General features: G+C 40.8%; 1 protein-coding gene and 1 long non-coding RNA gene across 3 annotated transcripts in view; one reads left to right on the plus strand and one right to left on the minus strand.

Moving 5' to 3' along the window:
* Positions 1–9,314: 9,314 nt before the first annotated feature.
* LOC132833799 (uncharacterized) lies at positions 9,315–18,407 on the minus strand. The gene is made up of 3 exons (XR_009647112.1): positions 18,033–18,407; positions 16,280–16,436; positions 9,315–10,836 (listed from the first exon to the last, which is right to left on the minus strand). It is a non-coding gene; the product is annotated as an uncharacterized LOC132833799 (long non-coding RNA).
* prdm2b (PR domain containing 2, with ZNF domain b) overlaps positions 17,763–26,605 on the plus strand; it is a 187,213-nt gene continuing 178,370 nt past the window's right edge. The window contains exon 1 of one of the 2 annotated variants that reach the window (XM_060852381.1): positions 17,763–17,830. The gene's annotated coding sequence lies outside the window, so the exon portion shown is untranslated. Of the gene's footprint in view, positions 17,831–17,913; positions 18,400–26,605 lie in introns of those variants that run through there. The other variant, XM_060852380.1, reaches the window with a different exon arrangement.

The raw sequence follows: 26,605 nt of genomic DNA on the forward strand, positions 1-26,605 counted from the left end.
CCAGGAGGAAACCCACACTGACACAGAGAGAATGTATGAACTCCACACAAACAGTCACCTGAGGTAGGAATTGAACCCGTGTCTCTGGCACTTAGCCACCGTGCTACCACTTCTCTCAATTCAAATGTATTTGATGCAATTCTTTTTCAAGGATTCATGTGACATGCACCATATTTTGTTTAAAGAATGTCTGTACTTTTGTTAGTTTTTCCTGTTAACTTTTGATTCCGTTCAATATTGCCTCAATACTTGATCATCTCACCGAAATTCACCATTTTTCAATTTTGAGGTTCTATTTCAGATTGTTGCTTGCTTTCACATAGGACATCTGGCACAGGATGATGATTCATAGACTTACCTCACCTTCACAGATACCTATCAATCTTTGGCCAATCGATTACTTCTACTAACTGCTTTAACCAGTCACCACCAGTGAACATTGACACAAAGTACTCTTTAAATACTCTATCCTTGCTCTGCACCTCTTTTGTCACAAGAAGACCCAGGCCACCATTCAAATTTACTTACTTGTTACAAGCTGATATAAGAAGTTTGATATCCATTTTATGTTAATTGCTATTCTGCTCTCATATTCTCCCTGTGCCAGTGTTATTTTCTCTGCACTTTTCTCAACTTAAATTAATTTGGTGTGATTCCTTTTGAAGGATTTGCCTGACATGCACCATACAGCCTTATTTTGTTTAATAAATGCCTGTACTTTGGTTAGTTCTTCCTGTTAACTTTTGATTCCATTCTATCTTGCTTCAATACTCGTTCATCCCGCTGAAATTCACCCTTTTTCAATCTTGAGGTTCTACTTCAGATTGTTCCTTGCTTTCACATAGGACATATGCCACAGAATTAAGCCATGTGGCTCAACCTGATGTTCTTGCTGCTGTTCATGTGCCATTCAAGGTTCCATTCATCTTCGCCTATCTAAATCGATTGTCTTTCTAACACATCTCTTACATCATTCTTGTAAATGTATCCTCTCCAGTGCCTCCAAATCTTTTTCTAACATGGTGAACACAACTGTGTGCATATTCTGATGCAGAATTAGCTTAACTTCCTTACTTTTTGATTCAAGAATTAAACCATGTAAATTGGTTTGCTTTTCTGTTATGGCTTTGCTAACCTATGGTGCAAATTTTAATGAAACTCCAGTATGCTGCATTACTAGTCGGTATCTAATCTAGCAATACTTTCTTGCTAGTTGGACTAAGAACATAATAGTCAAGGAAGTTCTTTGGAATACATTTCAGACATTTCCCTACCCCCCGCATACCTCCCCTTTCCCATCACTGTGATATCACCCCAATTGATATTTGGGATAATTAAAGCCTTTCAATATCGATATCACCACTCTACAGTTCGTGTATATCTCTGTAATTTCCCCACAGATTTGTTCCTCTATCTCTCACTCAATAGTGGAGAGACCATACAATTTTTGTTTTTCACTTCAAACCAAATGGAATCTATCATTATCCCCTCAGGAATCCACTCTTTCTAACACTGTCACTCAATCTCCCTTGCTCCTTCCTTGCCTGTTGAGTGCCGAATCCTCACCATTTTATTATTGCTATACTGCATCATATCCTCACACAAATGTTTGTGTTTGCAGTTCATCAATACTACTCACTGTATTTTGTGCATTTATGTATATGCAATCTAACTTGCCTTTGTATTCCACATACTTTTCTTAATGAGGGAACCCAATACACTCTTAGGTCTGTCCAATTCAGCTCTTCCAGCCATTAGGAGAGGTACATGAGCAATTCCTGATGGCTTGAGTCCTCCAGTCAATATTCTCTACCATGCCACACCAAATGTAAAATATTCATAGCCTACTTGATTAGAACCTACCTCATGCCCTTGGCTGATGTATTAATACTTCACCGTGCTGAACATAAATTGAACAAAACAGTGAGTGTGGCAACAGCACAGAATGTAGGGAATTTGAAAGTCGTTCACCAAGAATAGCTCGGCAGCACCACCTACTGACCGAGCTGGCTGAGGTTTAAAGACATATTGCAAGATTGGGTCAGCAGCATATGGTGAGGGAAACAACAAGAGGGAAAAATCTACTTCACCTTGTTTTTACCAACCTACTCGGCATACATGTGTCTATCCATGACAATATCAACAGGAGTGACAACAGCACCATATTGTGAGGTTGAAATCTCCTCTCCACATTGAAGATACCCTCCTCCATTGTATTGTATGGCACTATCACCACACTAAACGGACAGGTTTTGAATGGATACAGCCACACATAACAGTGGGTCAATAGCAGCAACAGAATTGTACTCAACCACAATCTGTAACCTATAACCTAGCAAATCCTCTCTACCATCAAATAAGGAAAACAATCATGGCTCAATGAAGACGGCAGAAGGCCAGGCCAGGAGCAGCACCAGATATATGTAGAAATGAGGTGCCAACCTGGTGAAGCTACAACACAGCACGACTCACAGCAGAAGCAACAAGCAATGGACAGGGCTAGATGTCCCCACAACCAACAGATCAAACCTAAACTCTGCTATCCTACCACATTCAGTCATGAATATTGGTGAACAATTACAAAATTGTTCCACAAAGATCCCGATCTTCAACAATAAAAGCGTCCTCACATAAGTGAAAAACACAAGGATGAAGTATTTACATCCATTTTCAGTCAGATGTGCAGAGTGAATATTTCATGATGGTCTCTTCCCAAAGTACCCAGCATCACAGATGCCAATCTTCAAGCAAATCAATTTATGTCAGTTTGATTCAATTCACATAATATCAAGAAATGGTTGAAGACATGGGATACTGCAAAACTTATGGGCCCTGACAACATGCCAGAAATGTTCTGACACACATCTGGAGCAGATGAGACTTGAACCTAGGCCACCCAACTTTGGGGAAAGGACAGTAACACCGCACCACTAAAGCCCCTGTTCCTCAGGACAATATCCTGGCCTAACAATCTTTAGCAGCTTCATCAAAGATATTCCCTTCATCACAAGACCAGGGATGTTCACTGATGATTGCACAATTTACACTTGGCACCATTTACAGCTCTGCAGGTACTGAAGCATTTTGCGTTTACAAGCAGCAAGAACTGGATAATATCCAGGCTTGGGGTGTTAAATGGCAAGTCACATTTGTGCCACACAAGTGCCAGGTAATGACCATCTCCAATAAGAGAGAATATATTGGGTGGACTGCAACAGTTCAAGGAGGCAACTCATTATCCCTTCTCAAGTGCAACTAGGGATGAGCAATAAATGCCAGCCAGCCAGTGACATCCCACAAATGAATTTTAAAAATAAACCTTGACATTCAATGGTATTGTCATTGCTGAAACCTACACATAAATACAGTGGCCACAACAGCAGGTCAGCGGTTAGGCAAAAGGGGAAGTTGCCATGATCCTGCTTGCTCACTGGAGAGACTAGTGGTAGTTTAACCTGAAAATCACCAAACCTCAGGTGAAGAGAGAGGTTGAGAAGTCCTTCAGGGTAACCTCAGCCAGTGCAGGAACTGAACCTATACTGTTGATATGACTCACCATCTATAAAGATTAGAGTGGTGCTGGAAAAGCACAGCAGGTCAGGCAGCATCCGAGCAGCAGGAAAAATCAATGTTTTGGGCAAAAACCCTTCATCACCATCTGTAGGTGGGGAGCAGATGGATACAGATGCTTAGGAATTGGGTGACAGGTTCAGACAGTAGATTTGGATCAGCTTGGTCTTGGAGGGCCGAAGGCCCTGTTCCTGGGCTGTAAATTTTCTTTGTTCTTTGTAAAGCCAACTGAGCCAATAAGAAATTTATGGTGACTAACTCACCTTCTCACTCCCAAAACCTGTCCACCGTCTATAAGGCAGAAGACAGGAGTGTGATGAAATACTTCCATTTGCTGGGCAGGTGCAGCTCACTTTTTTATGAAGATTCTTTGGAAAATAAAAATGGAAATTGTTTTTCCTTCAAACATTTAAAAAAAAACAACTTGCCAATGATATCCGCATTTTCAGGCACTTCTCCGAGTTTCCGTTTTTCCAGCAGAAAAAGCAGTTTTGCCCTCCGTGGACTGCATTAGTAAACAGTGAGTACAACTTACCAAAGCAATCCAGAACCCATGGACCACTGAAGAACTTATTCCTGACCTTTTAAAAACATTATCCCTTCTTCAACAAGCATGCTAAAATAAAGAGGCAATCAAGATTAGAATCATCCAAAGCTCCAAGTCCAACACATTTTCAAACAAGCAGGTGGTGAAAAGGAATTGTGAAAAATTCCCACAGCAGGCATTGCAATTGCATGGTAGCATGAGCAAAGACACCCAACTATCTATCAGTCAACTGCTCAACTTTTGATAGTTCCTGTAAAGCTCACACCAGTGCTTGTAATCTTACACGAACAGCAGAATCTACCAGAAGATAAATAGCTTTAGAGATGAGTATTTTTGAGATCTGATATTATTTTGACAGTATAATCTAGACTTTTAGTATATGGCATGCATATATGGTAGTATATGGTGCATGGTTCTGGGTGCTAGCTTAGAGTGAATACTAATCTATTTCAATCCATTGCTATGCTTTATTGTTGTTGAGTTGAAATCCTGTAACTACCTTCCACACTGTACTCTGAATGCACCTACACTATACAGACTGCAGTGATTCAAGGGGAGGCCCAATTAGGGATGGGCACAAATCCTGGCCAGGCCATTGATGCTCAAATCAATACAGAATACAGTTTCAATTGCTTTTTGTGTGACAGGCTTCCAAGCATCTGTCATCCTGAATATGACATGTACTGTCACCTATTTGCTAACCTGAATATAACATGCTGTTATCCTTTATTGAAGTTCAGTTTGATTTAAATAATCTCTACAGTGCATATAGACGTCATTCAGCTCATCAAGTCTGCTTTGCCCTTCCAAACAGCATCCCATCCTATCTCAGTAACCTCATGTTTATCATAGATAACCTACCTGCCCTGCACATTTCTGGACACGATGGGCAATTTAGCATGACCAATCCACCTAATCTGCACACCTGTGGATTGTGGGGCAAAACTGGAGTACCAGGAGGAAACCCACACGGACATGCAGAGAAATTGCAAACTGCACACAGACAGTGACCCAAAGCTGGAATCAAACCAGGGTACCTGGTGCTGTGAGGTAGCAGAGCTAACCACTGAGTGTTTCATGTAAAAGTCATCATATTCCTATAGGGATGCTCTCTCTCATGAGAGAGACAACTGGTGGCGAGTTTAACCTGAGGCCCATCATGTCTCAGGCACTCTGAAGGGTGAGGTTGAGGAGATTGGCATTTTATTGTGACCTAAGCCAGTATGAGAATTGAATCCACGCTGCTGGCATCACTTAGAACAGCCATCCCAGCAAACTGAGCTAATTGACCACCTTATCCTTCATATTCGTCTGTGCGATATATACCCCTAACTATTCGCTGTACACCTGTTCCCATTAACTTTTCCACAGCAATAAGCTGTATTTACATACATTTTCTAGCTATTAGCCTGTGCATAGACATTCCCAGTCACTATCTGGTAACATTCCTGGATCTTATCCACTATAGAATGCATAACCAATTATCAGTTATCTTTGATATAGTATAAATACTTGCAAAACTCCCCTCTATGGCTATGCCCTCCTTACAGCATATTATGCTATTGTTATCCTCTGCACGAAATGCTTTCATTCGCCTGTCAGTTTAGCCAATGACTGATGAGCTGAGAGCTAAATGAGAAAGAAAACAACATGAAGACTGGCAGGTGGTAAGCTGCTGACAGCACCTACGCTGTGACAGCCTTCTGCTCCTGATTCCCTGCAAGCAAACACAACAACTCACAAACAAATTCAGAATGTCAGATGCCTTCTAGAATCCATGGTGTACTTGTTCTGATAAAGAGCTTGTCGAGAGCAGGGTTACTGGTTCAATGCATATACAAAGCCTGCACTTTGTCTGCCTGTCAGCAAAGTACTGTGTGCTTAGCGTCACTCAACAGTGGCTTCATCACAACTCCACCTGCTAATCACAGTTGTTCAAATAATATCTTTTTGCCAGTCAATTATACCAAACAAATGATCCGGTGTTCTGCAAATCTAATTTCTTACTGAAATTTCCTTCCTTTTTTGTCTCTTAAAGGTGTTGATCCTTGCTGGAAAACATATCCTAGGGAACTGTGTGTCTACTCCTCGCAAGCTGCACTTTTTTTTATATGTGAGCTTTATAGTACTAATCTATTCCAATATTGAGATGTCATGAAAATTTTTAATTTCCTTGCATTTACACGTATCCTTTACCCTGCCATTTTGATGATTCCTGATAATAGAACAGTTGATTCCTCAATGTTTTCCATCTCCCTCAGGAATGTTTCGTGACTTATTATTGATCATTCTGCATGTAGCACGGGCTCGCCTTTTTCCATTTTCTCCGGTCTTTTCTCTCTTTTCAGAGCATCTAATGTTTATTAAGTTTTCTTTCCCACAATGTCTTTTGGTCTGCCATGACAGATCCATCACTGTAAATGTCGCTTTCCATCCACAGCACCCTTTGGTATTCGGGTTTCTCACCATTCTCTGCTACCAGTCATTGCAAGGATTTGACCTGTTTCCTGATAACTGGAACCAGACTGTGGATGATACCATAAGACATCAATAAATTTTAAAATCAAAAATACAAAAAAGCAGATTTCTTGTATAACACAGCACAAGCTCTTTATCGATCACAGCACAGATTCTGCTTACAATGGAGCCTGAGGAATCCAGGTGCATGCTTGGGGCACTCAACAGCCAAAGGCAGCAGCAATCAACACATCAGACTATACAGAATGATGGAGATGCAGAACCACATAGTACTGGTACAAGGGTTGGAGAATCCACTTGGTAACAGTGCAGGTTAGCCGCTTTGCAACTGGGATAGGGGAACCATTTAGTGCTTGACGCAAGGGAATCAGTTTGTGGTAGGTACAGAAGAAACTTTTGATTCATGCAGGGAAGGTGAGTCAGATAGGAAAATACATGAAAATGAATCTTGTGACATTCTATGAAATTTCATAGCCCATTAAATACATGACATTAAAGTGAAATGTTAATCAGAGAAATGTTAAATGAGGACTTATCATGCTCAGTTCCCTATATGACCTATTGAACCTATAAAGACCTCTATCAAAGATAGATAGAGGTAATGTTTCCCATTTGTTATACTGTTGACAAACAAACTATCCCCAAAAAAAACAAATATTTCCAGCATAATTTGGTATACAAGTACATTGTGGTCCAAGGAAGAATTGATTATTTTTTTCTGAAAATATGTACGTTGGTCTGGAAGTTTGAAAAAAATTCCTTAACATTGGGAGATAAAGTGAATTGACATTTTCTTGTAGACATTGATTGTCTCAGCTGTCTCTATTTGCTTTTGGTGGCATGATATGTGCAGAGTTTTCAGAGCAGATTATTATGTGGGGGTTGAACTAAAGCTTCTTCTGTGAGATGGAAGCTTAAATTAAAAAGATTTTTTTTCAGCTTTGTCTTATAGAAACAGGTAGAGGAAAGTTTCAAGGAAGTGCTACAAAACTGTAAAAGCATTGACTAAACACAGTATGGTAGAGACATGCACTTCATATGGAACACCCTTTTTACTTGTATTCATGTTGCCAAATGTTAAGGCAAAACCATAGGCCACATCAAAGAAAAATGTGTCTGACCAACTTGCCAAATTTGCTTTTATACCACCACCATTTGTACAGGGTTGTGACAAACCTCTGCACAGTTTAAAAAGAACAGTTTTATTATCTTCTCTTATTGCCTTCCTTTATTGGGGCAGCATGATGGCTTAGTAATTAGCACTGCTGCCTCACAGCGCCAGGGACCTGGGTTCGATTCTACCCTCAGGAGACTATCTGTGCATTCTCTGTATGTCTGAGTGGGATTCCTCTGGTTTCCTTCCACAGTCTAAAGATGTGCAGGTTAGGGGAATTGGCCATGCTAATTGGCCCATAGTGTCCAGGGATGTGCAGGCTAGAAGGGTTAGCCAGAAGGAATGTAGGGTTACAGGGGTGGGTCTAGGTGGAATGGTCTTCAGACAGTCCATCTGGAATTGATGGGCTGAATGGTCTGCTTCCACAATGTAGGGATTCTGTGATTCCCCAACTCTCCATCCAGTGCTGTTAATACTTCAACAATATTGATACCTCAATACTGCTAGTCAGGCCATGCCTTGACTCAGTTCCCTGTTTGGTAGAAAGTAGCTACGTTTGAAAAGGTGAAGAGAAGAATATGAAAACAAATCTGAAATATAAACAAAATAAAACTCCAAATACTCAGTAGGTATAATTGGCAATAACAGAATTATGATCAACAGATGCTGCCTGAAAATATTGAAGCAAGGGTGATAATCGAAATTGTTGAACTCGGTGTTGAATCCTGAACAAGGTAAATTATCTAACAAAAAGATGAGGTGCTGTTCCATGAGTTTATGTTCCTTGAGCTTCATAGTGACAGTAAAGGTGAGACAGACAGATCAGAATGAGGATATGAAAGAGAATTAAAATAATAGGCAACCAGAAGCTGAATAACACAATTTGCAGACTGAACACAGAGGTTTGGCAAAGCAATTGTAAAGTCGCCCCATGAGAGAAGGGACCACAATATGAACAGTGAGTACTATATACTAAATTCATGTGTACAAGTTATTCACTCTTCCATCTGGAATATTTATCAGTCTAAGTTCTTTCTTTTATGTAAAAGCATATAAAACACCTTATTAGAAAAATATCCCAACATTCTACAGCATTCTAGATTTATGTGGTATGGATGATAGTTTCTCATGGTCTCTGTGCTCTTCGAATGAAAGCTGTTCCCTCTAAAATTCTCACTTTTCCCCTTAGCAATGATAGACTGAAATCACTCTTTAGTGTCCCATTATCTTATCACCTTCAATTTTCTCAAATGCCCTTTCCAAGTGGATATTGTCACATGTGAAGTATGGCAATAAGTAGAAGATGTCTTCTAAGCTGAGAATAATCTAATTCCCACTCAATATTCACTGTATGGTTTTCTGCAGGGGTTATTCAATATTGATCACAGGCAGAGATCATGGCTGGAGTTTAACTTTTCCCAGCCCGACGGTGCTGAAACCAATTGTAACTAAAATTTACTAATAGTGTAGTCATGGGATCTAAACCTGTACCTACATTTCTGGTATAATTTCACTCTAATCAGTGCACTCATCAACTCTGTTTACAATGGAAGTGGATGTTTGTTGTATTTTTAATTATTCCATCAGAATCAAATAAGACAAAAGTAGTTTGTTCTATCTTTATTTTGAGTTTGATTAATTGTCACGTGTACCGAGGTAGAGTGAAAAGTTTTGTTTTATGTACTGTACAGGCAGATCATACCATTCAAAGCGTATCAAGGTCACAGAACAGAATACAGAATACAGTGTTACAGTCACAGAGAAGGTGCAGAGATATCAACATTGACATTTGAGAGATCCATTCAAAAGTCTGATAACAGTGGGGAAGAAATTGATTTTGAATCTGTTTGTATTCAAACTTTTACATCTTCTGCCTCATGGAAGAGGGTGGAAAAGAGTATAATCAGACTGGGAGGAGTCTTTGATTATGTTAGTTGCTTTCCCGAGGCAGTGAAATGGAGTCAATGGATGGAGTCATGATTTGCATGATGGAGTGGGCCGTGTTCACCACTCTCTATAGTTTCTTGTGATCTTGGAAAGAGCAGTTGCCATATCACTCTGAGGCATCCATAAAAATTGGTCAGTGTCTTTGTGGACATGCTGAATTTCAATAGACTCCTGAGGAAGTTGAGGTCCTGACAGTCGCATGGCTGGGTGTGGACCAGGAGAGATTGTTGTTAATCATCACTCCAGGAACTTGACGCTTGCGATCATCTCCACCTCAGCACCATTTATGCAGACGGTGTGTGCCTTCCACTCTGCTTCTTGAAGTCATTGACCGGTTCCTTGACTTTGCTGACTTTGATGGAGAGCTTGTTTTTTTGACACCATGCCACTAAGCACTCAATCTCTTTCCTGTACTCTCGTTTTTTTGAAAAGTGACCTACAATGGTGGTGCCATTAGTAAACTTATAAACGCAATTTGGATGGAATTTGGCCACAGAGTCATGAGTGTATAAGGAGTGTAGGAGGGAGCTGAGTATGCAACGTTGCAGGTGTTGAGGATTATTGAAGAGGAGGTGTTGTCGGCAATTCTTACCAATTGCAGTCTGTGGGTCAGGAAATTGAAGATCCAGTTACAGCCAGGCATAGGTTTCGGAGTTTAGAGATGAATTTGTTTGGAATTATGGTGTTGAAAGCAGAGCTGTTGTTGATAATTAGGAACCTGACATAGGGATCTTTGTTACCGAGATGTTCCAGGGATCAGTTTAGGGTCAGGTAGATGACATCTGCCATGGACCTATTGCGATGTAGGCAAATTGCAAAGGATCAAGGCAATTTGGTTGGCTGGAGTTGATGTCAACCACAATTAATCTCTTGAAGCACTTCATAATTATGGAGGTGAGAGCCACCGGGCGGTAGGCTGTGCTGCATGATTTTTCTTTGGCACTGGGATGATGGTGGTCTTCTTGAAGCAGGTGGGCATTTCAAATCATAGTAAGGAGAGTCAGCCAATACTCCCACTAGTGGTCCATACAGGATCTGAGTGCTCAACCGGTGACTCCATCTAGGCCATTTGCTTTCTGTGGATTCGCTCTCAAGAAGCACAATCGAGCACCTGTGGTGGGGTCTGTGGGTCCAGGTGCATCCAAGGCTGTTGGGACAGCTGATATTGTTTCACTGACCTCTGAATGATATAATGTTGGGCAATTTAACATTATCGTACACAACTGTTAAATTTTCCAAGTTCAAATAAATCTAAGAAATTTTGTTTCCAGTGTTGTCAATACTCACAAGCTCGGTCATTAAGATTTTGTTAACGATTGTGATTCATGCAGGTAATTTAAACATAGATTTCCAGATGTTTCATTTCTCATCTAAATTGCAAGCTTTAAGTAAATAGCACTCAAAATTGATTTTTAAATAGATCTGTTCAAACAGCAAGACCTAAATGTATTGGCAGATATACTTTTGAAATATAGTGATTGTTGCAAACAACAAAGACTGTGCAACTCTTTGGAATTCTGAACCTGAAAGTAATGTGGATGCTTGGTACTTAAATATATTCAAGGCTGTAATTGATAGATGTTTAGAGTTTTAAGGGCATTAAGGGAATGGGGAGCAGGAGCAGGTCATTTGGCCCTTTGAGTCAAGATTAGAATGGTGCTGGAAAAACACAGCAGGTCAGGCAGCATCCGAGAAGCAGGAAAATTGACGTTTATGGCAGGAGCCCTTCATCAGGAATGAGGCCGGGGTGGAGAAATAAATGGGAGGGGGGTGGGGCTGGAGAGAAGGTAGCTAAAAGTGCAATAGGTGGTTGGAGGTGGGGATAAAGGTGATAGGTCAGAGAGGAGGGTGGAGCGGATAGGTGGGAAGGAAGATTGGCAGGTAGAATGGGTCATGAGGATGGTGCTGAGCTGGCAGTTGGAACTGGGGTAAGGGGGGGGGGGGAAGAAAATGAGGAAACTGGTGGAGACCACATTGATGTCCTGGGGTTGAAGTGTTCCGAGGCAGAAGATGAGGCGTTCACCTCATCACCTCAGGAGATTTCCCACCCACAGCTTCCAACCGCATAGATTGGGAACCCTGCACCGCCCAATTCTACCTCCTTCCCAAGATCCACAAGCCTGACCACCCCAGCTGACTCATTGTCTCAGCTACTTCTGCCCCACCGAATTCATCTCCACATATTTTCCGCCTCGGAACACTTCAACCCCAAGGCATCAATGTGGACTTCACCAGTTTTCTCATTTCCCCTCCCCCACTTTACCCCAGTTCCAGCTTGCCAGCACAGCACAATCCTCATGACCTGTCTTACCTCCCAATCTTCCTTCCCACCCTCCTCTCAAAACTATCATCTTTATCCCTCACCTCCAACCACCTACTGCACTCTTAGCTACCTTGTCCCCAGTCCCACCCCCTCCCATTTATCTCTCCCCTCCAGAGGCTCCCAACCTCATTACTGACGAAGGGCTCCTGCCCGAAACATCAATTTTCCTGCTATTCGGAAGCTTCCTAACCTGCTGTGCTTTTTCAGCACCATTCTAATCTTAACTTTGATCTCCAGCAATCCTCACTTTTGCCCATTTGACCCTATGAACCTGCTCTGTCTGCTGATTATTCCTGTTCGCAACTCGTAACCCACAACCCTCAATTTCTGTGTCTGTTGAAAATCTATCTATTTCAGCCTTGAATAACTATAATGACCACACCAATCTCAACCACCTTCTGGGGAACCAAATTCCACACAATGACCCTTAACGATTCAGGCAGGAAAGCAGAGTTGAGGTTCAGGATCAGCCATGATCTTATTAAATGGTAGAGTACGTTTGAAGGGCCATCTAGCCTATCCTTGTTCCCATGTCTGTGTCATATAAGGAATGAAATACAGCAGCTTTTGCACACAGCAAAGGTCCTATAAAAGCAACATGATAATGATGAGGGTGTTTACCCAGACCGACAACTGGAATGAATTGGTTGTCTTATGAGGTACAACTGGACAGGCCGAGCTTGTTTTCACTCCAGTTTAGAAGGGTGAGCAGCGGCTTTGATTCAAGTTCATAGAATATTTTCTTGGCAGTAGATTAATTTGAATATTTTAAGGGAGGAGTTAAGCAAGGAAATCAAAGGTTATCTGGCATGGTAGCATACAAAATAGATTGCTCATGATTTTTCTGTTTGGCATGGTTGACTTGAAGAGCCAAATGGCTTATTTCTCGTTCTAATTTATATACTTGTATAATCGAACAGTTTTTATTATATTGATTAAGGAATCAATACTGGCTAGCGTACTGGGTAGAACCTCCCTGGTTATTGGAGTTCTTTGAGCTGTGGAATCTTTTGTCTATATGAGAGGTCAGACAAGACCTTGCCTTAACCTATCATGTGGAAGATGGCCCCAATGATAACGCCAGGCTATATTTTGTGCTCAAGTCTCTAGGGTGGGACTTGAATCTACTTTTCTAGCTCAGTGGTGGGAATGTTATTAACTGAGTCAAGGTGATAGTCTTGTACATAAATGATACTCCGTTTCAACTTAGTTATCTGGAATGTGTACAAAAACATCTGCTTGGGACAAGCAAAGGAAATAAGAAAGTTCAGGGTCATGCTATTCATCTAGCAGGGAACTAGGATTCCCTCCAGTCAAAAGGCAATGGAAGGAAGTAGTTGAAGGTGTCAAAGGTAGGACCATAGCCCTGGTGACATGAAAGCAGCAGCACAAAGCTCACACTAGTCAGTGAATGTACCTTCATACATTATACTTAATTTAGAATTTAATTTAGATAAATGTGTGGTAATGCATTTTGGGAAAGCAAATCTTAGCAGGTCTTATACACTTAATGGCAAGATCCTCAGGAGTGTTGCTGAACAAAGAGACCTTGGAATGCAGGTTCATAGTTCGCAGAAAGTGGAATCGCAGGTAGATAGGATAGTGAAGGCGGCATTTGGTATGCTTTCCTTTATTGGCCAGAGTATTGAGTACAGGAGTTGGGAGGTCATGTTGCAGCTGTACAGGACATTGGTTAGGCCAGTGTTGGAATATTGGGTGCAATTCTGGTGTCCTTCCTGTCGGAAAGAAGTTGTGAAACTTGAAAGGGTTCAGAAAAGATTTACAAGGATGTTTCCAGGGTTGGAGGATTTGAACTATAGGGAGCAGTTGAATAGGCTAGGACTGTTTTCCCTGCAGCTTTGGAGGCTGAGGGCTGACATTATAGAGCTTTACAAAATTGAGGGGCATGGATAGGATAAATAGGCAAAGTCTTTTCCCTGGGGTCGGGGAGTCCAGAACTAGAGGGTATATGTTTAGGGTGAGAGCGGAAAGATATAAAAGAGACTTAAGGGGCAACTTTTTCATGCAGAGGATGCTACATGTATGGAATGAGCTGCCAGAGGAAGTGTTGGGAGGACGGTACAATTGCAACAATTAAAAGGCATCTAGTTGGGTATATGAATAGGTGGGGTTTGGAGGGATATGGGCCAGGTGCTGGCAGTTGAGACTAGATTGGGTTGGGATATCTGGTCGGCATAGACAAGTTGGACCGAAGGGTCTGCTTCTGTACTGTACATCTCTATGACTCTATATTCAACAACTGCACCACTAGCCTTGGCAACTCTTCAATTCACCATAGGCCTATCATATACCTACCGACAATTTGTAGAAATCAGGACTCGTATCCAACATTCATATGATCTAATGAATCCTCATATCCTTTACAATGCTGCACACTTCACATCCACACCTCAGTTCTTGCATGCACTATCAACTAGTCAATCAAGACAGCTGCAACCAAACTAATGTCACAATATTCACTGACTCACTTCCCCTTTTCATGCAGTACAAAGTGATCTAGATAGTAAATAGTAATAGTGGGGTGATATGTGTGTTTGCAGGCCCTAACCTTGTGGAGGAGATGACAGTGGTCACCATTCTTTTATTCGTTCATGGAAGATAGCCAATGCTGCTCAGTTTTCCCATAATTGCACTGAAGATAGCGATGGTAAGTTACCTTTTTGAAATTGGGAGTATAGGTACACAGACAGTGCTTTTAGGAAGGGAATTCTGGATTTCCCTACTATAATCAAGGAACAGCAATATAGTTCCAGGCTAGGATGATGTATGATTTGGAGAGGACTTGAGGAAGCTGCATTCATCGAGGCAAGTGGACACTCACTCAATGTTGTCCAGACCATGCAAATGGGCATGTGCTACCTCAATATCTGAGAAGTCATGATTATCATTGAACAACACAGACATCAGTAAGCTTCCCCACCTCTACCCTTATGATGTAGGGAAAGTCATTGATGAAACAGCTGAAGGTAGTTGGGCCTAACACGCTACCTTGGGAAACTCCTGCAAAGAGGTTCTAGGATAAGGATGATAAGGTCCAACAGCTGCAACCATCTTTCTTTTGCTAGGTATGATTTCAAAAAGTGAAAATCTAGAATTAAAAAGCTGACATTATTATTGGTAACCATGAAACTACCACATTGATTTTAAAACGCTCTTGTTTACAGAAGGAAGTCTGCTGTCCTGACTTTGTCTGTTAACTATATGACACCCAAACATAGCAATATGGTTGACTCTTAATTGCCTTTCATTGGTCTGTCAAACAACTGTCATATTCAAAAAGGTGAAAGGTAATTACTGTGGTGTACAGTATCCAGAGGCATTGGATATTTATTTTTGACAATCTATTGTGGAAAACAGAGCGTTAATAATTAGAAATAACCTTTTTGATTAGGGTTTTTAATTGGTTTGAGTGCTAGGAAAAATAAAGTAAGGTTAAAAATGTTCTTGGATTGCAATGTTGTGTAAAATTTTGTTTCCTCAAAGAACTGCACTTTAAGTTAGGAGTCAAAATAAGTTATTGGATAGAAGCATGAGTTACATGGGAACACTATGAAATTAAGTAGTAGATGGGATTCAATGTTGGTAGTCTGTGGTCAATAACATTAGATAGAAGAAATTCAATACAGGCATTCCTAACGGTGAGAGAATTGGGTCTGTGAATATTGACCAATGGTAATAAATGAATTATGAAATATTTCTAGTGGCATTCCTACATGCCTATTTCTCTTGTCCTCCTTGGCAATGGAGATCATTGGTTTGTGAAGTTCAGCTGGAGATGCCTTAGCAAGTTCCTGCAATGCAACTTGTAGATGATACAGTCCAGCAACTGTGGGCAGTATGAATGCTTAACTGGCAAACAAGCATATTGCTTTATTATAGGTGATGTTGAATGTTGTTTAAAATTGAATCAATTTAGGCAAGTAGACTATTCCATCATACCTATCTGTGCTTTGCCAATTATGGAAAGGTTTGGGGAGTCATAAAGTGAGTCATTCACAATATCACAGAGATTGATAGATGTTTGTTAGGTAAGGGTACCAATCCACTTCCAGAAAGATGGCAGAGCAAATGGTGTTAAAATACAGTTCAAACAAATAGACTGGTGCTGCAGCCTTAAGCAGCTGGTTAAAATGACTCTTGGTCCCATCTTATCTGTCTTCAAACTTAAGTGAATAGTTGGGTGAAATATGTTGCTTACAAAAAACCTAAAATAAACAGTGTATAAAAAGCATTTTCCTCATACACTGCAGCTACATAAATCTATTGGAAGTAAACTTACCAGCATCACATGCTCTGCCTCCATTTCTTCAAATGTTTCATGACGAAATGGGCTTTTACCATGGATGTCTATCAAGTACCACGCCCATTCACAGTTAAACATTATAAAGGAGACTCAACCTGTTTTCCAGTCTGTCAAGGGTACTTCAGAGTTCATGCTTTGTCATGTTTAACCAAAAATAAACAAATTCAGTTTAATAAATCTTGAATCCTTAAAAGAATCACTTTGATTGTTTTCTACTGTTAATACAGCATATACACAACAAGCCAAGATAGACAATGAATGGCCATCTTGCTACACATCATTAAATGTAACTGTACTCAATTTTGTCCAACAATTGCAGAGTAACACATTGACCTACTACATATCTAGTACACTTTTTTCCATTTAACTCACAATATATTACTTTTGAAAGCCAATTAACTTCAAATAGGAAGTTTGTGGTTGGGAATTAAGAGGTAAAACAAAATCTGTTAGTAATATTTCAAGCACAGAAAAGGCAACCATGTGGATAATTTGACAATTTTGTGAATTATGCATTTTTAAATGCAATTATTTTAGGAACCTCATTTTCAATTCTATGCAATCAGTTACTGAGGAGGTTAAGTTGTAGGAATGGCTGTTAACATATTGAGCAGCTTTATTTCTCTTGTTCCTACTTATTTTACTGATAGCTAGTCACTCAGCATTTACCTGTTGAACCACAGTCACTCTCAATCCCATGACTGATATCCTTTGACTGAAATGTAACCTCAATCTGCTGAGTTGTTCTTTTCTGAAGATGAATAACTGACGAAATCAGGTGCAAGTATGACTGTTATTTGAACGTGTAACAAGATAGATACCTGAAGTGTCTTGAACAGTGATGCTACCACAGCAATCAGTCAGGAAGTAATAATAGCTTTAACAACTTGCAAGTTAACACTTTTTTTCCCCACTCTTGTTGAAGTGACTGGCGTTTTGTTTTTATTTTAGCCTACAATGCAGGAAGAATATTTCCCTGTATATAAATCTTGGAATCATACAAGAATACATTAACAGTTTGTGCTTAGTACATCGTTTTATTTGTAATACATAAGATAAATCATGATCAATTGTATCTATGCTGAGTGTAGCTGAGAATACACAAGTTCTTGCTCAATCATCTCAGCGACCTGACTAGTTAGCTCGGGACGGAGCTGAGGGTGGTCTTTGACACATTACCTGGTTCTGCAAAGTTGGTTGATCTCAGCTCTATCACCACCTAAAGGGATGTTACAATAGGCTTCAGTGCTGTTTGAAGTGACCAGGGCTGGAAGGGGAACCCATTCAGACGATGGCTCCCCTGGCAGAATGTCCTATCAGCGCTCATCCGTAAAGAAGAGGCTCAGAGAGCGGAGATATCGGATCCTGAGCTCCAGCGAGGGCAGAAAGGGTTAACAGCAGATTTTTAAAAAAAGAATGAAAACACATACGGTTCTCCGGGCAGAATGTGGAAAAAAAGTTTGTCGGTGGGTGAATCTGGAAGGAGTTTGTGGCCGTGGGCTGGGACGGAGTTGATTGCCGGTGGAGGTGAGTGGCCCGGTGAGAGAGTGGCTGATCCGAGGCCGGGCCCTGATGGAGAGAGGGGGGTGGGTGTGTGTGTGGGGGGGGGGAAGAGTCCGCCAGGGCGCCACCGCCGCCGCCACTACCACCGGTCCCGGCGCCATCTTGCACGGAGCCGGGGCCGCTTTGCCGAGGAAGCGGCCGAGCACAACCACAACCCGCCCCTTACCTCAGCTTTCTCACCGGCCCTGGGCCACCGCTCGCCGTTAACTTCCCCCTCCTCCCCTCCCCGGTCCTGTCGGGCGGCCTTCCCGGTATCTGTCACTCTTCGGAAGTGGAGTGTTTGTGAGTGAGTGAGATCCGTCCGTCCCTCTCCGTCCGCACGTCGGGAGTGACAGCGGCTCTCCAAGAGTGCATGAGAATCCAGTTTGGCGCTGATCTCACTCCCGGTTCTGGGTCGATCCGGCTCCGAGCTCGAGCTCGAGCTCGCGCCCGCCCCCAAAACAGAGTCAACTTTAACCCCGCGCGCCCAACGGTCTGGTGCCGATCCGGAGCAGAGTGTCCAAGCAGCCGGAGCCGTGGCCGCCTCCCAACAGGTAACACAGCATCATTGCACAATATTCGCGCAAGATGTACTTTTATTTTCCTTTTCTTCTAAACCCACACATCCCCTTTTGTCCTCCACTTCAAACAATGACTGCCCTCGGATTGATATCTTTCAATATTTCACATTATTTGTCAAATGTGTTTTTGTTTTGACACCCCCCCCCACCACTTCAACGTTTTCCCACATAAAACTTGGTCCGATTTTTGAAAGTTGGAAACGTTGACTCTTCCCGTTTTCACAACGAAACAAATAAATCCGATCTGTTTCATCGACTTTTAATCGCGAGGAGGGCGGCCATAAAAAAAAAGAATTTTTAAATTCCATTTCGACGGGGAGAAAATTATGTTTAGGAGGCGGGGTTGGGATTTAAATCGATTATTTTTATGTTGGCCTCTTCAGATTTCCAGTTTTGTTCAATCGTTTATAATTGCATTGCGAATTTGCCCCAAATTAGGCATTTTATTCGGGTTGAGAGAAAAAAAACAAATTCTGTATTGTCTGAACAAATGAATAATTCAGATGAGTGTTACAGAAACAAGAATTACACTTTTCTCGTTGTTATCTATATAATATTCATTTGTCACATTCAGGTGTATTATGGCTTGTTAAAGTTAAAATATAGTTTTAGTGCTTGTAAGCGGAATTTTGTTTTGAAATCTATTCAAAGCTTTTGTGAGAAGAAGTGTTTGTTTAATTTGTTTTCTAATCTGGAAGCTGATGCTTGTTAAGTGCTAATAAAATATGTTTATTTAGTACTGTGAATAAAAATAATTTGCTATGATAAATATGGGTATTATAGCAAAAATAATAGAAACAACTTATTTTGCACAATTCTGGTCTTAAAGATTTTTACAATTAGTGGTAGAAATCAGACCTCAGGATGAAGATAGTATTAGGCTTTGTTTGTGCTCATTGTTAATACGACTCCTTGACATGTACAGGAGTACCCTAAATTTGTTGCTATCTTCGAGTCTGGAGTCTTTAAGCAACTTCATAGTCATCAAGGAGCCATTGCTGTAAGTTAACCACTGAGAAATTCAATAGAGAATTCAGACAAAATCAGTTGTAAAAATCAGTAATGGTTGAAGCAGATAGTATAAATGCATTTAAGGGAAAGGGGGAAGAATGAAAGAATGAAGGTGAAAGGAATGGAGGGTTCTGGTAATGGATTTAGTTTTTTTAAAACTTGAATGGTATGTAATCATTGGCACAATTTAGTTAGGTTGAATGGCCACTTTCTGTGCTGTATATCCGACAGTGTGTAATATCAATAAACGTCTGCAAATGCAAATTACTCAACAGCTAATGGATTGTCCAGTATTCAATCATTTTCTGACTTCTACCCCATTTGTTTAAGAAATGGTTTGCAGTTAATTTATCTGGGTCCAAAATTCTATTTCAAAATTTGTTGTGAGTTTGTAGGTAATTTTGAGGAATGCTTTGAATTGGTTTTCTAAAAAAAAATGAACTATTTGTTTGGCAAAAATAGTTTAAAATAAAATACTACTTGAGAAATTCCTATCTTGTTGATTTGATAAGAAATGCCTACCTGACAAGTTTATCTTGCATTTTTATTGTGCACTTTATAGGTTTACCATTGTCACTTTAATTGGATATATGACTTACTGGAATTACCTGGTGTATTTTTGCATGTGTTGTGTTTCAGTTGCACACCTAAGTGGCTTATGTTAGCAGTATTTAATAGTTATGTTTCTACAAAATGTATGTTCTGCACCAGAAGAACATTAACTTGTAGGACAGCTACAATGATCACTTTGTACTTGCCCTATGGAGGGGAAAAATCAAAAGGATATTGGGGACGTCAGATGTTTGGCAGGGACAGACTCAATCTTGTCTTAGTCTTCGCTATCATGCCTTATCAGTCTTACTTAATATAGTCATGATTTGGAGGCTAGTGTTGGACTGGGGTGGATAAAGTTGAAAAACCACACAACACCAGGTTATGGTCCAACAGGTTTATTTGGAATCATTAGTTTTCGAAGCATGTGGTTGTGGAACAGAATCAGAAGACACAGACTTTATAGCAACAGGATCGTAGTGTCATGGAATGTAATATTAAACAAATTTAGCTTAAGTCTTTTATCTTCTGGAATGACCATGTGAGTTTCTGTTCCTTCGCTTGTAAATCCCAGAACTTTTTAAAATTATATTCTCAAGATAGCTTTTAACAATATGTCTTCTCCGCTCAGATAATGCAGTAGGTATGAAGTTAAAGTCTGTCTATATCCCAATGTTAGGTCAGACTGATTCTATTTCTAAAGTGGAAATTACAGAATCTTGCATGGATTTATGCAGCTTTTGAGCAAAATTAAAATATAATTCTGCAAGTACAAATTCACCTCAATCACCTGATGAAGAAGCAGCGCTTTGAAAGCTAATGATTCCAAATAAACCTGTTGAACTATAACCTGGTCTTGTGATTTTTAACTTACTTAATATATTCAGAATAGTAAACTGTATGGGTTATTGTAAGGTAACTGGTGCCCATGAAACCTTAAACCTTTCAGGAGAGGAAGAACAAAATTATCAAGGTAGTAGCAGGCAAACGTGAAAATGTAATAATGGGATTGGAAGCTGTTAGGTCAGCTTTTCCACAGGACAGTTAATCTAATCACACTTGCACCTTCACTTATTGCATTAGCCTATCAATAAATACCTTCCTAGTAATATCCCTGTTTTTGTAAGTCACAAAGAAAACTATTCTCTTTGAAGGTTGTGAAGCATAAGGAGATGTGTATAAATTGTGCAAGGAAAGCAGTTGATTTTTGGCAGCTCTTCGTACAAAATAATGGACTTGTGTCAAAGGGCCATTGTCTTTGAGACAATATTTGAAGTCTTTTAATCTGTATCTTTAAATATAACAGGAAAGTGTATTATACACTATTATTATCTTGGATCATGCCAGTGTTTTGGGGCACATTTAACACACTTAAATCCATGTACTATTTAAAAACTCTCAAGCTAATATACTTTAATGCTGTGAGGTTACTCTTTTTATTCTCATTCTCTTGATTCACAATTCAAGTTGTTCTTTTCATTACCACACTAGTACATTGAACTACTGATATCTAGTCCTCTCCTTAAGCATGACCCTGGCGTGGAAGGACAAATGTTATAAACTAAATCTGTTTTCATGTTGTGTTTAGCAGCTTTTAGTGACACTGACTCTATGTGGGCCTTGCTCAGCTGTTGGCAACCCTTAAAGTAACCTTACTGTATTCTTTATGGGATTTGCCAAGAATTCCCTGTTAAACCAAGTCTTTCTAAGGCTGACTTTCAGTGAATCAAGTGTTTTTTTTAACATTTGGGATTATTAGCAATGTAACATCTGTGCCTTAGAAGCCAGTACAGTTACCCTTGTTATGTAGTCAAACATGGCATCCACAGAACATAGTAAGAACCTACACCAATGAGATCAATGCCCAGTTAACCTCAGAAAAACAGAATTGTTAGAGTGCGGGATGAAGTTATTTGGCATGAGAAAGTATTATGTCATGTTGCCTTTTTTTTAATCAGTTACTTTAAATCTATGCTCCCCTTGTTCTTGAACCCTTCACATATGTGAACAGTTTCTCTCTGTCTGCTGTGTCTGAACTATGTTTTTGTTAAATAGAAACTGAAAGAACTGTGGATGCTGGAAATCAGATGCTGGCAGACCTGCTGAGCTTTTCCAGCAATTTCTGCCTCTGTTTTTATTTTGTTAGGCTAGGGATTGGGATAAACAGCTCTTCCTACAGTACCAAGGGAATTTTCATGATTCTTTTATTTGAAAAAGCAGATGGGGCCTCATGATGTATCACACAGTCCCTCTGTTCTAGTTTAGTCTAGATTATTTGTTCAAGTCCTGGAGTGGAGCTTGAATCCAATCTTTTGACTCAAATGTCAGAATGCTACCGTTGATCCCAGCTAACGTAAGATTTATTTGACCATGCCCAGGTTTTGTATTTGTAAGCTCAAGCCATAAAGTGGGATTGTATCCAGAGCTTAATGATTCCAAGCCCAGATTAGATTCCCTACAGTATGGAAACAGGCCCTTCAGTCCAGCAAGTCCACATCAAACCTCTAGGTATTCCTGATGAAGGGCTTTTGCCCAAAACGTCAATTTTACTGCTCCTCGGATGCTGCCTGAACTGCTGTGCTTTTCCAGCACCACTAATCCACACCAAACCTCTGAAGAGTAACCCACCCAGACCATTCCCTGACCCTGCATTTACTAATGCACCTAACGCTATGGGGCAATTTAGCATGGCTAATTCACCTGACCTGCACATCTTTGGATTGTGGGAAGAAACCAGAACACCCAGAGGAAACCCACACAGACGTGGAGAGAATGTGCAAATTCCACACAGATGGTCACCCAAGCATGGAATCGAACCTGGGTGGCTGGCGCTGTAAGGCTTGAGGGCTAACCACTGAGTCACCGTGCCACCCTAACCAAACAGGTGGAAGAGGGAAAGCGTTGATGTGGTGTATATGATTTCATTAAGGTGTTTGATAAGGCTCCCCATCGTAGCCTATTGCACAAAATACAGTGGCAGGGGATTAAGGGTGATTTATTGGTTTGGATCAGAAATTGGCGAGATGAAAGAAGTCAGAGAGTGGTGGTTGATAGGAAATATTCTTCATCTTAGAGTTCAGTTACTAGTGGTGTACCTCAAAGATCTGTTTTTGGTTCACTGTTGTTTGTCATTTATATAAATGACCTGGATGAGGGCATAGAAGGATGGGTTAGTAATTTTACGGATGACACTAAGGTCGGGAGAGTTGTGGATATTGACGAAGGATATTGTGGGTTACAGAGCGACATAGATAAGCTACAGAGCTGAGGAGAGATGGCAAATGAAGTTTAATGCGCCAAAAGTTGAGGTGTTTCACTTTGGAAGGAGTAACAACAGGAATGCAGAGTACTGGGCTAACGGTATGATTCTTGGTAGTGTGGATAAGCAGAGGGATCTGTGTCCAGGTACATGGATCCTTGAAAGTTGCCACCCAGGTTGATAGGGTTGTTAAGAAGGCATATAGTATATTAGCTTTTATTGGTAGAGGGATTGAGTTTTGGAACCATGACATAGATCATGCTGCAGCTGTACAAAGCTCTGGTGCGGCCACATTTTGGAGTATAGCGCGCAGTGCTGGTCACCAAATTATGGGAAGGATGTGTAAGCTTTGGAAAGAGTTCAGAGGAGAATTACTAGGGTGTTGCCTGGTATGGAAGGAAGGTCTTACAAGGAAAGGCTGAGGGACTTGAGGCTGTTTTTCGTGAGAAGAAGGTTGAGAGGTAACTTAATTGAGATATATAATCAGAGGGTTAGGTAGGCTGGACAGAGAGCCTTTTTCCTCAGATGGCAATTGCCAGCATGAGGGGACATTAGCTTTATACTGAGGGGTAATAGCTATCGGACAGATCTCTGAGATCTCAGAGTAGGAAGGATGTGGAGCGCACTGCCTGTAACAATAATAGATTTGCCAACTTTAGGGCACTTAAATGGTCATTGGATAGGCATATGGATGAGAATGGAATAGTGTAGATCAGACGTGCTTCAGATTGGTTCCACAGGTCAACACAATTTCGAAGGCTAAAGGACCTGTACTGCGCTGTTCGGTTCTATGTAATTGCGCCACAGCTGACCGTTTGACTGTATCCATCAATTGTGTACATATTTCAATCAGCTGATGCTAATTGATCTTGTTTAGTTTGGGGGGCTTATCTATCAATAAGGAAAAACTTGAAAACCTTTTTAGTTTTATGAAATTCAAATGAGAGAAACAAGTGAGTATTCAGCTTGAATATAAATAGATTCTCTGAGCTTCGGTTAGATTATTCTACAGAGTTTGACATATGTAGTTTACAGTCTGTAATTTAAACACCTGCATTAAAGTAAAGAATTCTTCTGTACCATGTGAAATGGAGCAATGTTTGGAAAAATATCTTTTTACACCAAGAAAGAGTGAGCTGGCGTAGAAAATTATGCAGTCTTAATTCTCTCATAGATGGAAGGAAGAATGACTAATCACCGGCCCATATCCCTCCAAACCCTTTCTATTCATATACCCATCTAAATGACTCTTAAATGTCGCAATTGTATCAGCCTCCACCACATCCTCTGGCAGCTCATTCCATACATGTACCACTCTCTGCGTGAAAAAGTTGCCCCTTAGGTCTCTTTCATATCTTTCCCCTCTCACCCTAAAACTATGCCTTCTAGTTCTGGACTCCCCAACCCCAGGGAAAAGATTTTTGTCTATTTATCCTATCCATGCCCCTCATAATTTTGTAAACCTCTATAAGGTCACCCCTCAGCCTTCGACGCTCCAGGGAAACTAGCCCCAACCTGTTCACCCTCTCCCTGTAGCTCAGATCCTCCAGCCCTGGCAACATCCTTGTAAAATATTTCTGATCCCTTTCAAGTTTCACAACATCTCTCTGATGGGAAGGAGACCAGAATTGCACGCAATATTCCAACAGTGGCTGTATCGCTGCAACATGGAGTTGGGAGGTCTCCTGTACTCAATACTCTGACCAATAAAGGAAAGCATACCAAACGTCGTCTTCACTATCATATCTACCTGCGACTCCACTTTCAAGGAGCTATGAATCTGTACTCCAAGGTCTCTTTGTTCAGCAACACTCCCTAGGACCTTACCATTAAGTGTACAAGTCCTGCTAAGATTTGCTTTTCCAAAATGCAGCACCTCGCATTTATCTGAATTAAACGCCATCTGCCACTTCTCAGCCCTTTGGCCCATCTGGTCCAGATCCTTTTGTAATCTGAGGTAACCCTCTTCTCTGTCCAATACACCTCCAATTTTGGTGTCATCTGCAAATTTACTAACTGCACCTCTTATGCTCGCATCCAAATCATTTATGTAAATGACAAAAAGTAGAGGGCTCAGCACCAATCCTTGTGGCACTCCACTGGTCACAGGCCTCCATTTTGAAAAATAACCCTCCACCACCACCCTCTGTCTTCTACCTTTGAGCCAGTTCTGTGTCCAAATGGCTAGTTCTCCCTGTATTCCATGTGATCTAACCTTGCTAATCAGTCTCTCACGGGGAATCTTGTCGAACGCCTTACTGAAGTCCATATAGATCACATCTACTGTTCTGCCCTCATCAATTTTCTTTGTTACTTCTTCAAAAAATTCAATCAAGTTTGTGTGACATGATTTCCCACGCACAAAGCCATGTTGACTATCCCTCATCAGTCCTTGCCTTTCCAAATACCTGTACATACTGTCCCTCAGGATTCCCTCCAACAACTTGCCCACCACCGAGGTCAGGCTCACTGGTCTATAGTTCCCTGGCTTGTCTTTACCGCCCTTCTTAAAAAGTGGCACCATGTTTGCAAACCTCCAGTCTTCCGGCACCTCACCTGTGACTATCGATGATACAAGTATCTCAGCAAGAGGCCCAGCAATCACTTCTCTAGCTTCCCACAGAGGTCTCTGGTACACTTGGTCAGGTCCTGGCGATTTACCTTTAACCATTTCAAGACATCCAGCGCCACCTCCTCTGTAATCTGGATATTTTGCAAGATGTCACCATCTATTTCCCTATAGTCTATATCTTTCATATCCTTTTCCACAGTAAATACTGATGCAAAATATTCATTTAGTATCTCCCCCATTTTCTGTGGCTCCACACAAAGGCCACCTGGCTGATCTTTGAGGGGCCCTATTCTCTCCCTTGTTACCCTTTTGTCCTTAATAGATTTGTAAAAACCCTTTGGATTCTCCTTAATTCTATTTGCCAAAGCTATCTCATGTCCCCGTTTTGCCGTCCTGATTTCCCTCTTAAGCATACTTCTACTTTCTTTATACTATTCTAAGGATTCACTCAATCTATCCTGTCTACACCTGACATATGTTTCCTTCCTTTTCTCAACCAAACCCTCAATTTCTTTTGTCATCCAGCATTCCCTATAGCTACCAGTCTTCCCTTTCACCCTGACAGGAATATACTTTCTCTGGATTCTTGTTGTCTCATTTCTGAAGGCTTCCCATTTTCCAGCCATCCCTTTACCTGCGAACATCTGCCTCCAATCAGCTTTCGAAAGTCCTTGCCTAATACCGTCAAAATTGGCCTTTCTTCAATTTAGAACTTCAACTTTTAGATCTGGTCTATCCTTTTCCATCACTATTTTAAAACGAATACAATTATGGTCGCTGGCCCC

Source organism: Hemiscyllium ocellatum, chromosome 37 (assembly GCF_020745735.1).
Source record: "Hemiscyllium ocellatum isolate sHemOce1 chromosome 37, sHemOce1.pat.X.cur, whole genome shotgun sequence".
Lineage (NCBI taxonomy): Eukaryota > Metazoa > Chordata > Chondrichthyes > Orectolobiformes > Hemiscylliidae > Hemiscyllium > Hemiscyllium ocellatum.